Source organism: Columba livia, chromosome 20 (assembly GCF_036013475.1).
Source record: "Columba livia isolate bColLiv1 breed racing homer chromosome 20, bColLiv1.pat.W.v2, whole genome shotgun sequence".
Classification (NCBI taxonomy): Eukaryota; Metazoa; Chordata; class Aves; order Columbiformes; family Columbidae; genus Columba; species Columba livia.
Window position 1 is genome coordinate 2920920 of NC_088621.1, and position 16562 is coordinate 2937481.

Below are 16562 nucleotides of genomic sequence, written 5' to 3' on the forward strand. Positions count from 1 at the left end.
GAGAGAACAGGGAAATACAAACAAGGTTGTTCACATTAACCAGACCAGCAGCTGCCAAAAAAGCTTGAAAAGGGAACTTTAACTGTAATTTCTGCATCTGGAAAAAAATGTAAACGGTTAACAAGCAGCAGGATTCCACAATGTGAGATTAGCAAAGCTCATAATCCTCAGCTTTCCAAAAGGGCCATGACATTAACATTCAGTGGTGGAGGAATAGAGACTCTTCAAGATAACACCCATGGCTGAAGTGCAACGGCATAATAGTCACACCGATGTCCCCAACTTTCTCCTTAAAGTGGTTCTGAGAATATCCTTCAGCCTTGGCCTGGTTAACTTGCAATCAGTGCGTGTGAGGCTGAAATAAAAGTTATTTTAGGAGCAAAATGGAAAGGAGATTCAGCCTTTTTAAAACTGAATTGTTTTCTATGGTTTAAGACGGTTTCCATGGAGAGACCACAGCATATGAGCATCTTTAGGCCAAGTGCTTTGCTGCAGGCTTATCTGAATGAAAGCACCACAGCAGGAAGGATAATTGAGGCCAGTTGTTTAAAATTCATGGACATTCTCCTATACTTAATGCAGGAGCAATTTATTTTCATTATTTTGATCCATTAAGCATTTAAAAGTTAAACAGTGCTATATACACTTTCTTTTAAATGACATATCCTAAATTCACATATAAAATGGGGGACTCTGAATTGACTGGGTTAGAAGAACATCTGCACACTTCCCAAGAAAAATGGTAATTTAAAACCTGAACGGAAGGCGAAGAAAACCAGGAAAATTTCCTCTGACAAGTAAGGGTGTTGCCACTTGCACTGGTGCTGCTCCTCGCTCTCCTGTTCACAGAGTCATAGAACAGATTCATCACACGGTTTAGGTTAGAAGGGACCTATTGAGATCATTTAAGTCCAACCGCGGTACTCAAGCAGGAAAATGATAAATGTTGGCGTCAGGTTCTCATAACTGAGAACCTCATAATCAGACAAGCTGATGCTCAGAAGACAATAGAGAGAACATTGACTATAGCTAAAGAAATTCCAAGGTGTTTAACACCCAAACATTTACCTTTGACATCAGAACCTCCGTATACATGAGAGGAATAATTTATGCTGACATTTTCCATAGCAATGCTCTTTTCCATTTCAAATGCATCATGTTCTTTCCATTCTTATGCATAAAGAACAACGACCTTAAAAATAACATTTCAATTTACAGGAAACTTTAACTAGTATGATCATCATATCCAAAGGAATATGACGTTAAAATATTATTCTCCTGAACTTTGCAAAGCACACTACGATATTAACACAAATAACAAGCCTTTCACTGATTGAATACGTAGATATTCTAGTGAGTTATTTTTGCAAGTAAAGGTTAATTTGCTTCTCCCTGCACAAATAATATTGATAATTAATAGAGTCCATAATCACTCATTTGGCTCAAATTTCCTGAAGGTGGACAGCAACACACAGAGCACAACGACCACATTTTGACCACATTCTTTGACCTGCATTTTTTGGACTAATGAGGAAGAATCTAGTTAAGAGGCAAATGAGCAGCCCATGTGAAAGGAATCCCAGCCTATTAATTGCCTTTGTCATTCCCCGTATTATGACAAACATTTCTAAACTGGCAGACATTTTCTAACTGCTGCCTGCAGACTTGCACATTGTGCAGAGATCAAGATCACTGTTTTGTTATCAATACACGGTAGAACATTTACATTTAACCCTTTTCTTTTTCTTTAGAACAGAAACCACTTCTGTGGGAAACACGGGTAAATAAAGCACGGACGCTGATGAGCCACCAAAGTACTCTCAGTCAAGATCCTGTACGCAAAGTATGTCAGCAGAAGAGAAATGGGAGTGTGAATTTATTTTGCTTCTTGAAATTCTGGATCCAGTTCCTCTGTTTTATTGCATCTCTGGGAATAAACTCAAAAACCAGACCGGCTTGCTTTGTCACGTTTCTTCTCTGGAGAATTTAGAAAAAGAATCTGTTTGCACCACTGCAGGTTGAAAAACTCTGAATCAACAGTGACTCGCTCAGCTAGTTCCTGACTCCAAGGCAAGTGAATCAAGACGACACTGCTGCTTTTATCCAACAGTAGCAATTACCCCCAATGGATTTTACACATTCAAAAATATATTTAGGATGCCTCATTAACTTGGCATGATGAATAAACCCCATCAATCAACATTTATTTTACTAGATTTAACTGCTACAACCCTTGAGTTGAAAGGAAATGAAGCAAAATGTAGGCTTGTAGGAGCTATTTGACCAAGGGCTTTGTTACAGGTGAAGAAAAAAACAAGTCAAGAGTGGGGTTTTTTTGTTGTTGTTTGGGCAGGGGATAAGAATTATTAATCCGCCTTAAATGTTCCTGTTAACAGCTAGGTAAGGATATAAGGTATAGGTACATTTAGGTAAGGATATAAGTGCTGTTGCCTTCACAGTAAGAATGTCAGAAGTTAATGGCAGCTCTAGCAAGAGAGCTGAAGGTGATGAGTATCTACTCATTTGGCAAGGAACCAAAATGACAGGAATCGGTGGCATTGGTCTGGTCCTTCACATGCGACTGTCACTACCATGTAAATCACCAGTGGAACTGCCAGCCATGTGCAGTTTTAGATGAGCACTGACTTGGGAATGGGGCACAGGAACAACAACCAGAAATTGAAAACCCCCTGAGCTAACCGCTTTCTCCACTAGATTTGCACTGGGAAGATGCTGTCAGGAAAACTGGTGCTGCAGTTGGCAGCAAATGTTATGAGAATTAACACAGGACTTCAGTTTTAAGAGAGAAACAACAGTCTCTATCAACCCTAAATTAAAATATATTTATTTACAGAGCCTGCACATGTCTGTGTATGTATGTATGCTTTTAAAGACACAATTGCAAGCAGACAGATGTTGATTGGAGATATGGAGAGTTAGAATTAAAATAGCCAACTTGCTGATTACACCATTCACAGCACTAGGCTGTTTTGTCCTATTGGACATTATTTTTTCATTGCTGAATGCTATAACATTGTCTCATCGCCAATGTATTTTAATACCATGTTCATAATGCCACAAAGGTACTATCTGACCAGAACATTTCACCAGTGTGTAAATTAAGACTTCCATCATGCAAAAATAACAAAAAAAAAGCTAGTTTTGTCAGTGCTATTTATCTGTAGCTATAATCCCCAAAATCTTTATCCCCCTATCTTATCTCCAATACAATACAGAAATGGCTCATGTTACCAAATGAAAAAAAAAATCTGGGCTTATGTCATGCCGTATTAAAAGCCCAGCTTTATTTCATTTAATAGCTACATTTGCTTTGTTTGGTGTTACAATCACAGATCTTACTCTTTCTGACAATACATAATCCAAGATATTTGGCACTCTATCAACAATTCCAGGCTTGGAAAGATTATAGATGCGCTGACAGTTAAATGGAGTTAGTGTTCTCTGCCAAAGATAGATAAGTAGCATGTACTTTTTGATAAGTCCTATCAGAGCCACACTCTGACATGAATTCCTTCACAATGCACTCAATCGTATGCCATGAACCTCATTATGCACATCGCAGTTTGCCCCACTAGAGGCTGAACTCCCTTGCCACCAATAAATATATTCCATTTCTTTCCCCAGTTACATACATACTACTTTATATTTCAGATTCAAAATAACTGATCAGGCATGCTGGGGCTGGAAGGGGGAGAAGATGGAATGCTTTTGTAAGAGCATACAGACATCTAGCCAGAACGCTTAATCTGGTTAGCTGTAAGACGAAAATCTGTCTGTGGCTTTGCGACAAAGGCATGAGGCTCTGTAGTACAATGCAGACACCTTATTTTAAATGTTTACAAACAGTAATTTCCATCATGTGCACAGAGTTACTCTGCTGGAAGAAGTTTCTGTAGAAACATTACAGTGGAGGGGGGATTAAAGCTTAGATCTTTAGCCTCAATGATTCTTCTGCATGCCAGATTTTTACAATAAAATTACCCACATAGGCACGCACATGCAGAGTACGAGGACACATGCCAGCATCAGTCAGTAAAAGTAGATCCAAGTTGATTGAACTTTCTTCTTTCACAGGGGCATCATGACACCAGCTTCCGCAGAATTTGGTCATACTCTTACTTAACTGGATGCTGCCTCATTACAAAATCCATTCTGAAATCTCTTGTCTTCAATGTAAGTTGGTAAAATAACGGAGCTCTAGCAGCAAAAGCATTCCTGTATGTGTAAGGAAGATCTCAGATCAAATAGCTCAACAGATTCATTTAAAATAAGACTATTATAATTTCCTAGATTATCACCTGCCAAAGCTCAGTGGGTGGTCTCTGAAGGCCTACGCCGCCAGGAACCCCAGGTTCTTTGAATCCTGTCATATCTGTCTGCATCCACCCCCTCAACATTTCCAGTTTCCCTTATTCTGCTTCAAGAAGTAATTCCCTTGGTAGCTGTCACATTAAAATATTGGGATACAGTCTTCCTGCTGCACTTTTGGATTCTAACTGAACCTGACTGTCACGTTCACTAACAGAAAGTGAGTACAACCCACTGCAGTTCCTTGAGCTAATCAAAGTCAGTTTCTGATTTCAACCCTTAATTGTGATCAATAGGGCTCGAATGAAACTTATTCATACAAATAGAGATATAACTGATAGGAAGAATTTATATTCAATGTGGCTATTTAGGATTATATACCACCCAGATTTCTTCAAGTTTAGATATTTTTCAGAAAGAGGGAGATGACAGCTCAGTGTTATCACAGGATCAAATTTGGCAAAGTTTAAGCACACAGTAAAAACCAGGGTAACTTTCTGATGCAAAGGGTGGAGGAGCCAACTACAAGAGGTGCACATTCTGTGATTCTGTGACTATCACTATATAGCATTTCATATAAACAAGCATTTAATAAGATGCCTCATATACTTCACTGAGTCTATTCCCTGCAGGTGGTAAGGCCTAATTCCTGACTGAGAAATCACCTCTGGCTCTTCATTCCCCCTTGTATCCTCCAGTGATATCAATCAGAGCAGGTGAAGTTTACTTCCATCCCCACAGCATTCTCTGCAACACGACCTAAAGGAAAATTCTATCCTTTGTCAGAGTTTTCCTGCTTGCCTGATTCTGAACAAATCAGCACAAGAACTTCCATACGCACACACTAACATATCAATTGACTGATTTTATATTTTTACTATGCTTACAAGCATGTTATTTTTAACTAAGGAAACTAATTTTATCTTACTGGTGAGCATGGACAAGCTTGTTTACTTTCTTGGGTATAGGTAAAAGCTGCCATAGACAGGATCTGCGTGTTTGTGTGCTTTATTTTTTTATTGAACATCATGGCTTGGCCAATAGTTTGCAGAGATAAAATTAACTGAAAGATATTTTCAAGCATGATATCAAGGGCAACACTTCCTAAAGCGCTTTGTCTATGGTGCCATTTTTCAGCAACTTTCCCGGTTTGTTGTTCCCACCAGTGTCATGATAAGGGTAGGAATTTTAGACACCTCACTGTAAAATTTCTTTATCATGTCACCCTTGACCTGAGACTGGCAGCTTGTATTTTCTACCCATACTAACACTAGTAGTCTCTGTTTTCATTGATAGTACGGTGATGGTTTTCTATCTATGTATGGAAAGCAACAGTAAAAGTTACAGTAAAATTAATCAGCCATGTATCTAGCTACCAGTGCTGTTTTAAAAAGATATTGCTTTATCATGCATATATCTTTGTTTTTCTTGGATTACGATTCTAACAAATTAATAATTAACCTTTGCAAGCAACTACAGAGTAGCATCATCCTCATACAATTAACTGTATTCACACAACAGCCGTGTAAACTCTAATTGGACCTGGGAGGTGGAAAGAACCGATGAATCTGTGGAACAAAAGAACACTTGTGAAATGCTTTCTTTTAGGGGATATCCAAGCACGTAGGCTGAAACACGGAATTTGGGGAGTTACAAGTATACTTAACACAGCTGCACATTCCTTTTTGTGATATAAAGTCAACATACCACTCCACACTTAAATTCTGCTGGCAGCAAGAGTACCAGATCTCTTATGTATGAGAAAGAACAAATCCACTAATTACCAATTCCATCCAAATTGATGTATTTTAGGGGATGGAATTAGTAGATTAGTTGCAGTCATTGACCTTTGAATCTAACTACATTGTCCTCCTCGCAATCTCTAACAAGCAGCAACCAAAGTTCATTAACACCAGATTCTTGGGCAGCTTGCTATGTCAATGCACTTCTGGTTTTTATGAGACTTCTAGACAACGATAAATTCTTATTTCCCCTTTATAAAACAGGAGAGACTGATAGAGAATGATAGATGTATCGTGTCAAACTGCTCCTGGAAGTATAAAAGCATCTATAACTGGTTTGAACACAGAAACATCAGTTGAACAAAAACATTTGGACCCCTTCTTCACCTTGCCAGACTTTCTTTGTCAAGGAAGAAACATTCAACACTGGTAAAAGAGAGCAGTGACACCTAAGAAAGACTGCGATTCTGTAAATCCATAATAATATTAAAGCTGTTACACTACAGCTATTTTTAACAATTATATTATTGAATAAATAAAAAAATATGGTTCAGAAAAACTGTGCAGCTTGCATCTAGAAATCAAAAAGAATATACAGATTTTCACCTTGGAGAGGGAGATGGGGCATCAGTCCTCTAGTTTCATTGATTTCAGCTGTCCAGACTTTAAATGGAACTGATCAGGTTATCAGGTTCAATCAACATTTTACTCAGATGTTTAAACACAGCCCATTAGGTGTGAAGTTAGCAGGTAACTAAGAAGCGAAGGATAACTATATGGTAAATTAATTAACACAGTTCTAAAACGTAAGCGTTTATGAAACTACAGGATGTGTTCGTTTATTCTTGGATTCAAAAGTAGAAAATTTTGACGGTCATATCCTGTGCCTTTTTATTTAGCCCAAACTTCCTTTGACATAACTTGGAAGCTTTTGACATGCAGAAGATACCAATTAACCTCCATATGCCTTGTCTAGCTTGGCATTTTCCTGAAACTTTCCATGTTTGTTGTTGCCACCAGCATTACTACAAGAGCAGCTATTCTAGACTGCAATCATTTTTATTGTGGCACTTAACCTTGCACTAGAAACTTGTGTTCCCTACTGCTCCAGTGGAAAACATGGTTTTGTCACCAAAAACAACTAAGAAAAGTAAACGCAAGTTCCTGTAGGCTGTATTTCCAGGGTCTAGGCAGACACTTTAGCTGGGTACAATTCTACGGTACCGCTTCTGGTACCATATCTCACGGATTTACTTGTTGCGTTTTCTTGACTACCCGCACAAGATCGATTTTGCAGCAATATTTTTCTAGCAAACTCTCTGTATCCTTATTCAAGTACTAACACAACTCTCAGATGCCTATCGATGCAAAATCCCACAAGATCCCATTACAGAACACCCAACAAGGCTACCGGAATAATGTGAAGATTTGGCATTTTTAATTTTTTGCAGTCGTGAGCATACTGGAAAATGAGGATAACATTCTGCTGGCACCTAGTATTAAAGTTGCTATATGATCTTATGCTATTATTTGCTTGTTAATTTTAACAAACCTAATTTCTCTCTTTCCTCAGCCTATAGAAATTTCAGGTTTCACACCCGCATAGAAACAACCCTTTAAAAGGTTTTTCTTCCTCATTTAACACCCCTGAATGTTTTCTTTTCTGTGTACTAAATGGCCACAGGCAAAATCGAATGGTGTCAGCCCTCTTCCATCACTGAAAGGAGACAGCTGAATTATTTTATCAGTCTTTCCAAAAAACTTTGAGTGAAACCTGAAAGAGCTCCCTGAAAAGCATCTGTAACTGGTAACAAGATATTAATAGCAAACCCACACGAAAGCAAGAGCCTCAGAAAGTACGGGCTCTTTCTCTAATTGACGATAACGATGTAGCTCCCGCTATCCTGTACCAAAGTCAAAGCAAGTAGAAACAGGGTTGTGCACCACCAGCTTTCTGGTTAGGAAGTCTGCCACAAGAAAATGGGGGTATCAAAAAACTTTGATGAGTTTCTATGTTTTGCAGACCCATTGCACAGACTGACAACGATTCTCTAAAAGTTAATTGAAAGAACATGGGTGGGTCACTCAGGCTGTGATATTATTTAATTTTCTTCCTCTTTCTGTTTCATTATTTCACGCTAACTGATTAGCTGTTTTTCACATCTTTATAATTATAAAGCAGACTTCCTCAAAGCGCTTTCCTTTTTCTTTCTGTACTTCCTCAACAGATGTTTTTGTTATCTCTATTTCAGACAGCAATTTTCTCAGAATTAAAAACAAGAAGTACCCCCCCCGCCCCCCTGCAAGGTGTTACTTCCAGATTTAATATTTTGCTCCCCTCCAAAATAAAGAGGATGAGACTGTAAGACAGCCTGGAACTCCCTTCTTCCTCCCAATTTTTGCCTGGCCAGATATTTTTTGTTCATAAAGGGCCTGATCAAAACTTGGTGTCTAAGAGAGCTTAGACAGACAGATAAGTATATATATATGTATACACACATACAAACACATGTTTCTTAGTATAACATTTCTCGAGCTGTTACAACCTTTGTCTTTATTCCTGTTAAGATGCACAGACGCAGCATGGACACAGAAATGGCATTACTTCATCAGTTTTCAGAGGACAATAAATTAAATGAAATAGCTTTCAAACATGATCGGGTAGTGAGGTGGCCTGTGAACTGGCTGAAGGGAAGAAGCCAGAGAGTCGTGGTCAATGGGGCACAGTCCAGCTGAGGCCTGGATCTAGTGCAGTGCCTCAGGGGGCAGTACTGGGGCCGGTATTATTCAATATATTCATCAACAATTTGGACGAGGGAATAGAGTGTACTATCAGCAAGTTTGCTGATGACACCAAAACCACAAGCATCTAATATCCAAAAATGTTATTCTAAAATTAGTACACAATGATAATTAGCAAGACTTTAAGTATTCTATACGATCATTTGGGTCATGCATAATCAGTCAAACCAAAGGTTAGCACCAATGAGGAAAGTTTAAACCACTTAAAATTCATTCTCCAATGAACAATGCACTGGGGAAGAGGATCCTGTTACACACTACGGGCTTATTTCTCTTCTCCAGCCCCGCAGCCTGAACCATCCTCTGCCAGATGCTCCTGGAAACAGCTTTTCTCCACAGAAAAAGAAAACACATAACTATTTGTTCAATTCTCAACTAGAGCACGGGGGTTTCAGCCTTCCATAACTTCAAGTTAGAACTGAAAGTAAAAGAATCACTTGAGAAGCTAATTAATATAACATGTGGAGCGCAGTGTTCACAACACTAATGAGGAATAACTTACCACATGCATTTCAGATCTTTGAACCTCCCTAAGAAGGTCATAGCCTGAGGTGAAAGGAACAGCCCTAGAGACAGTGCCAAGAAGTTAAAATGCCAAGGCCTATTTTTATACACTGCTTCTATTTTTAGTTACATCATGATGGAAGTACAGAGCCTATGAAAAAATCATATGCTCAAATGAGAGAAAGTACTCAAATTCTGTATTGTAAATGAAGAGCAAAAGAAACTAACCTTGGAAAAGTATTAGGCGCAATTTAACAGACTTTACTGGACCATAGAAGTCCAGCAAAAATAGCTTCAAAATCATATCCTCTGAGAAAATTAACTTTAAGGAGCTACCCATAATTTTATCCAATTAATCAAGTATTCCTTTTCTTGTAATCATAGCTACAAGAAAGTGCAAATGTTTCCCAATTCAGACTAGTATGCTCCAAGCGCATTTTCCCATAATCAAAGTTTAGCAGTCAACTTTTTAATCCTGCTTTATCAACAAAAAATATCAAACTTTTCAATGAATTGCATGCAGAGTTCAGAACTGGTGAGCAGTACTACAGCTTAAAATGTTGGTTCAGTTACTCAATCATTAGCTGCCTTTAGCTGTTTTCCATCCAATATAAACACAAACTGAGGTAATCCTGCAATCTAGTTAACTTGTTTAACTTCTGTATTAATTATTGAAGTACCCAAGGTCAGCTATTTCCCTTGCCGTTCTAATTTATGACTCTGATGATTACTTCTTTATAAAGTCTCTTATTAAAGGTGGGTAATGTTGTTTCTTCCTAATGAAGTACAAAGACACAGCAGAAACATTTCTGTAAAACAAGTCCAAAATCTGCAATCATTTTATCTAATGACTAATATGTTGTAACAAAAAAAAATCTAGAATATTTGTTTAGTGGTTGATTTCAGCTACACCAAAGATGAGGACCTACGTTATAACATGCAGCAATGACCAGTTACAGTTTAGTAGCATGTCATAGGTTACTAACACGTCATGGACACATATTGCCCAGGACATATTTATTTTTATAACCATTTGCCTTATGTAATCACGGTTGCATTGCATAAGGCAGTCTTGCAGCCTGGCTCAAAGAACATCTAATGTTTTAAAGCGCTAACTCCATTTCATCTCATTTATCACATATCTTTACTAGTCACTGCAAGTTCTTCCTAGGTGGAAACAAACCCAAAACCAACACACACAAAACAACATGAAGAAAGAAAATTATGCAGAACAGCCAGAGATTATTTCAGAGTGACATCAAATATAGGAATAAACAGTACTGTCATTATCTGTGTACTACATGCCCTGTTGCTTTTGCTTTTAATGGGATCATATAAGCAGATGTGGTCTCACCAGGGCAGAGTAGAGGGGAAGGAGAACCTCTCTCGACATACTAACCACCTACCTTCTAGTCCACCCCAGGTACCATTGGCCTTCCTGGCCACAAGGGCCCAGTGCTGGCTCATGGTCATCCTGCTGTCCCCAGGACCCCCAGGTCCCTTTCCCCTGCGCTGCTCTCTAATAGGTCATTCCCCAATTTATACTGGAACCTGGGGTTGTTCCTACCCAGCTGCAAGACTCTACACTTGCCCTTGTTACATTTCATTAAATTTTTCCCTGCCCAACTCTCCAGCCTGTCCAGGTCTCTGGATGGCAGCACAGCCTTCTGGCGTGTCAGCAACTCCTCCCAGCTTGGTGTCATCAGCAAACTTGCTGATAGTACACTCTATTCCCTCGTCCAAATTGTTGATGAATATATTGAATAATATAGGCCCCAGCACTGACCCCTGAGGCACTGCACTAGATACAGGCCCCCAAATGGACTCTGCCCCATTGACCATGACTCTAGCTTCTTCCCTTCAGCCAGTTCGCAGTCCACCTCACTACCCGGTCATCCAGACCACACTCCCTCAGTTTAGCTATAAGGATGCTGTGGGAGACTGTGTCAAATGCCTTACTAAAGTCAATTTGTTGTACTACTCGCAACATTCATTGAAATAAAAGCACTGGAATGCATATATTCCTATAATTTGTTCACTAAGAATCAATTTTTTCGATACTATATAAAGCAACTTCCAAGTATAGTCACCATTGCACTTGAAAAACTCAGCACCCTTTTAATCATAAATTAGTAAGTTTTGAAATGTCATATATGTTAACCATTACAAATATAAATCTGAAATTTAAATAGCTCATTTTAGCTGATACTCTTTTTTTTTTTTTAAAGGAGTATAAAAATATCTGATTTGATTCAGTATTTTCAAATGCGTGGGAGCATGAGCTGAAGATTCCTTAAAACCAACTTAAAGAAACTCTCACTGTGTAGACCATTAGCTGTGTTTTGAAAGTGACTGTCACTAAATACCACCCATATGCAGAATATAATGACTTCCAGTCTGAAGTGTATGAAATGTGCCCGTCTCTGTATGCTGCAACATCACCATCATCCAATATATGGATTGAATGTCATAGTAGGGTCTTTTAAAGAGTAGTAAGGCATTAACAACAATACCAAACTTCTCTCAACTTTCTCCATACGCTTCTATCAGATCACAGAATCACAGAATGTCAGGGATTGGAAGGGACCTCGAAAGCTCATCCAGTGCAATCCCCCCATGGAGCAGGAACACCCAGATGAGGTTACACAGGAAGGTGTCCAGGTGGGTTTGAATGTCTCCAGAGTAGGAGACTCCACAACCTCCCTGGGCAGCCTGGGCCAGTGTCTGTCACCCTCACCCCAAACAAGTTTCTTCTCAAATTTAAGTGGAACCATTTGTGTTCCAGTTTGAACCCATTACCCCTTGTCCTATCATTGGCTGTCACTGTTGCCTGGCTCCATCCTCCTGACGCTCACCCTTTAGATATTTGTTAACATTAATGAGGTCACCCCTCAGTCTCCTCCAAGCTCAAGAGACCCAGCTCCCTCAGCCTTTTCTCATAAGGGAGATGCTCCACTCAATCATCTTTGTTGCCCTGTGCTGGACTCTCTCCAGCAGTTCCCTGTCCTTCTGAAACTGAGGGGCCCAGAACTGGACACAATATTCCAGATGTGGTCTCACCAGGGCAGAGTAGAGGGGAAGGAGAACCTCTCTTGACCTACTAACCACCCCCCTTAATGATAGATGGTGTGAACTGTGGGATTGTCACTTGTTCTGTAGCTCAACAACTATCCTCAGGAAGAGATTCGCGATGTTGGAGGGGGCTCCAGTGAAACATTAACACAGCTACAATGCACCCTGCTTCCCTTACCCTCCCTCAGGCCATACCACAGACCACCCAGGAGCAAGCTGAGGTGAAGAACAAAATCATCAGAGTTGGAGGTGGGAAATTTAATGGTCTCTGTCAAACTTCCTCATCAACCATTAGAAAATTCTGCAACTAAAATCTACTCCAGCCATTTGTTTTGAACATGGGCCAATCTTTTCATCATTTCCATTGTAAAACCTCACAAAAGAGGAAACAAGTACCATCTTTAAAAGGATGGTATTTATTTTTTGTTGGTCCATGGGATTAGTATTAGAGATGGCAATTAATTAATTACATTTTCTAAAAGGGCTTTGAGATTATAATCAATAGAACAGGTGTTAAAAGACAAACTGTAAAAGAGTAAAACAGCTAATTTAATATGATGTTAAGAAAGTCAGTGTAGCATACTATACAAATTTCACCTTACAGATAGCGATGACAATGCCAGCTTTCATGTGATGGGGGTTAAGAAAGCAAGTTAAAATCATCTACATCTGCTTTTTAAAGAGAGAAAATACAGTCTCTTCACTCATCAGTGATGGAGACAGCAGGCAGAATTTTTCAAATTACTTCATTTGTACAGGAAAAAAACGTAAGAGCAAGATAAAGTTGTTCTTCCTAGCAACACAAGTTGTAAGGTTGCACTGTTTAACTCAGTCTGGCCTTCTCTTCTCTCAGCAACCACATCTTTGTTGATGAGTTTTTCAGATGCCTTGTCAAGAACCAGCTTTTTAAATCCATTAGATTTAATAGAAGCATCAGTGGGAAGAGGAAAAGATCAGAGCATGATACATAACTTTGTTACATCAAGTTAGTAACTTCTTCCTTTAAAATGAACGAGAAATGAGATCTACTCCTGAATCAATGGAAGCAAGCAATGGGGGTCTCATATTTTAACAGATGTAAGATTAAGTCCTTAGTATATTTGTTTCGACATAGCACCTATAAATCACATAACTTTCTCTTGATTAAGATGTTCTAGAAGATAATCACAAAATGTACTTTCACGCTATCAGCCAACGTTCCGATGCAATTCCTAAAATGTTATTCTTTCTTGACTTTTTTCCTTCATCTAACATACCTCCTGCCAGGCAGTTTCATCCTGTTGAGCACCACTAAGAAAGCACACAGTACACATTTTGTGGCATTTAGACAGATATAAAGATTACATTAACCTAATTTTCCAAGCATATACTGTCTCTAGAAAGAAACCAGGAACTGGAAAACTCAAAGGGGAATATGAGTCTTTGGGAAAATAGCAGGAAAATCGCCTAAATAGGAGCTCTTTGGTACTGTTCTACACAGTGACAGAAAACTATTATACTTTTCATGATTGGCAATATGTTCTCATTTCTGAGATGGTCTTACTTCCCTCAAAAAGAACTAAAGCAGTGTGCTTAAAATAGCCAGCAAACAGCTGTTGGATTTTTCACAGTAATGGGTTTTATCCTCATCCTACATATAATGCAAACCAGTCATTTGACTAATATATAGTTACAGTTATGGAAAACATGCCTTCACAATAGTCTTTCTTGCTAATGACAAACCAATAAAATATTCCTCTTCACATGAGTTTCCATGTGCCTTTTTTTTTTTTTTTTCTCTTTTTAACACTATAACAACCATTTGGCACAAGAGTAGCTTTACTCATATCCGTGAAGTTTCCCATCTGTGGCATCATCTGACTAGTTGAACCCTTGGCTGTAATGGGGGAAGATGTTCTACTTTTGCCTGCTTTATACTCTTGTGACAGTTTCAAGTTTCTCTGGTGACTGGACTGTGTACAAAAATACAATACTTTACCTGAAAAACACTTTTGTGTGGTTGCACTTACCTCAGATTCCATCACCACTCAAGAAAAAGCTATTTCTGTTTAGTTCTCTGTATTAAGTTATTAGGTTTGTCTTATAATATCTTTAAATGTTGTAAAGAATTACATTTTGCAGTTATCTTAGCTAGACAGATATAAGTCAACATCTACCAATCTTCAGTTAAAAATATTAATTAACTATCTGAAAAGGTATTTCCTATACATTGTCAAAATACTGAAGCCTTTGGAAAACAATTTTCGTATAACATGATCCCCCGTTTCCTTAATTTTGAGGCAGATATTGCTTATTGCTTCATAATGTGGGTGCCTATAAGAGGAAGCCTGCATTGACTTCATCATAAACAAAGCCAAGGAGATGCTTCATTCAGTAGCCATCAAAAGATTTATACAAAGGCCAGGAAAATGAAACAAAGCACAAAACCCCATAACCTGGCACGGCAAGAGTTATTCCTACATAAAGAATCTTCTCAAAAAGTCTTTTTTTGCTTAATAATTTCATCCATGAATATGGGCCTCAGAAACAGGAATCTAAGTCTGCCTGTCCTGGGGCATGGGGACATTCAGAGAAAGAGGAGGGGTGGTGGAATTGAAGTTCAAAATCATTTCATAGATACACTTTAAAAAAATACTATAATCTTCTCTATCTCTAAAACTTTCTTCAAACTAATCTGACTTTTCATTTCACAAGTCTTAAAAAAATAATTTAAAAAAAACAACAAAAAACATGTACCAAATACGTAAAAGGGACTTGCCCCTCTTCTCTCTATCGCATTGTATGAATGTGCTGCTGTGTTCCAGAGAAAGACTTTCCAAAGGTGTCAGGGTGAGCGTGTATGAATAGGAGAGCTTTGTCCTCTGCAGCTATCATTGTGTTGTTCCTATCATCCACAAATGCAGAGGGCAGATGAGAATTGAATAGAAACAGACCATGCAGTTGTAAAACCTGGTTCTTTATTTATTTATTTTGTGACCGAGTAACACCTCTCGTTACAATTACCAGCTCAATGGCAGAAAGCTCTCCGGTGTGCTGTGCATATTTTCACAGGTTCATTTGTCTCCTCCTGTGGCATCAGTTTGAAAAGGTTCCTAAAGAAATGCCACTAACAACCATTTCTATTTCGAGCCTTCAAAGCCAAAGCTGAGCACAATGCAAGGCACTGGTAACCGATCTTTAGGTTTCAGTCCACAGACTTCACACTGGGAATAGATCCCATCTGTTTCCTTTTTATGCACCAGCCTTTAGAAAGCACAGATCTGGAAACTGCCTCCGTACAGAACAGAGGAGAGCTGGCTTTCCCCAGCTGATGGTAGAAAAAGCCCCATGATTATGGATAGCTTTCTCCTAAGGCTTTCTTCCTACTTCTCTTTTCTCCCCGGTCTGTAAATGCACGGTGTGGTTTTCTCAATGTGATTTTTTTTTAAATTTTGGAGGGGGGAAGGAGGCGGACTACCTCTCTTTCCTTGCCCCCTTGTTCTACCTCCTTCCTTCTTTCTTGGCAGAGGTTTCCCCATTTACAAACCCGCATGCAGGAACATTTCGATTTCAAGCCTCAGTACAATCAACCACAGGCAACCCCCCCTTCCTGCTTTGGCACCAAAGCGTGAGACATTTCCCCGCCACCCTCCCTCCCCAAGCAAGCTGCTCTCCAGATGGATGGTCGTGGCTTTCCCTTGTCTGTTCCCTTCACTCCCTGTCCCGGCGAGAGGGAAGGAGGGTCAGAGAGCAGAGGCGTCTTTTGGACAGGGGGGAACCGGACAGAGCTTTGATCCTGAGCAATTAAGCACCACCCAAGTCCGTAACTCTTTGCCTCGGGGACCTTCCCCTCGCCCCCCAGCATGGCGGGTCTCCCTCAGCCCCACACCCCCAGCATGGGGGGCTCCACCGCCTCATGCCTTCCCACACACAGAGCTCCACATGAAGGGTCCCCACACACTGAGGGATCCCCTCAGCCCCACATGGAGGGTCCCCACACAGAGGGATCCTCTCAGCCCCACACACTGAGGGGACCCCCTCAGCCCCACACCCTGCCCCGGGGGTTCTCCCCTCAGCCCCGCGACCTCCCCTCAGCGCGCCGGGGGCTCCCTCTCCCCTCAGCCCGGCACTCAC

General features: G+C 39.7%; 1 protein-coding gene across 1 annotated transcript in view; it reads right to left on the reverse strand.

Annotated features, from left to right (window-relative positions):
• PPM1E (protein phosphatase, Mg2+/Mn2+ dependent 1E) overlaps positions 1–16562 on the reverse strand; it is a 57355-nt gene that overhangs the window by 39960 nt on the left and 833 nt on the right. The window lies entirely within an intron of this gene.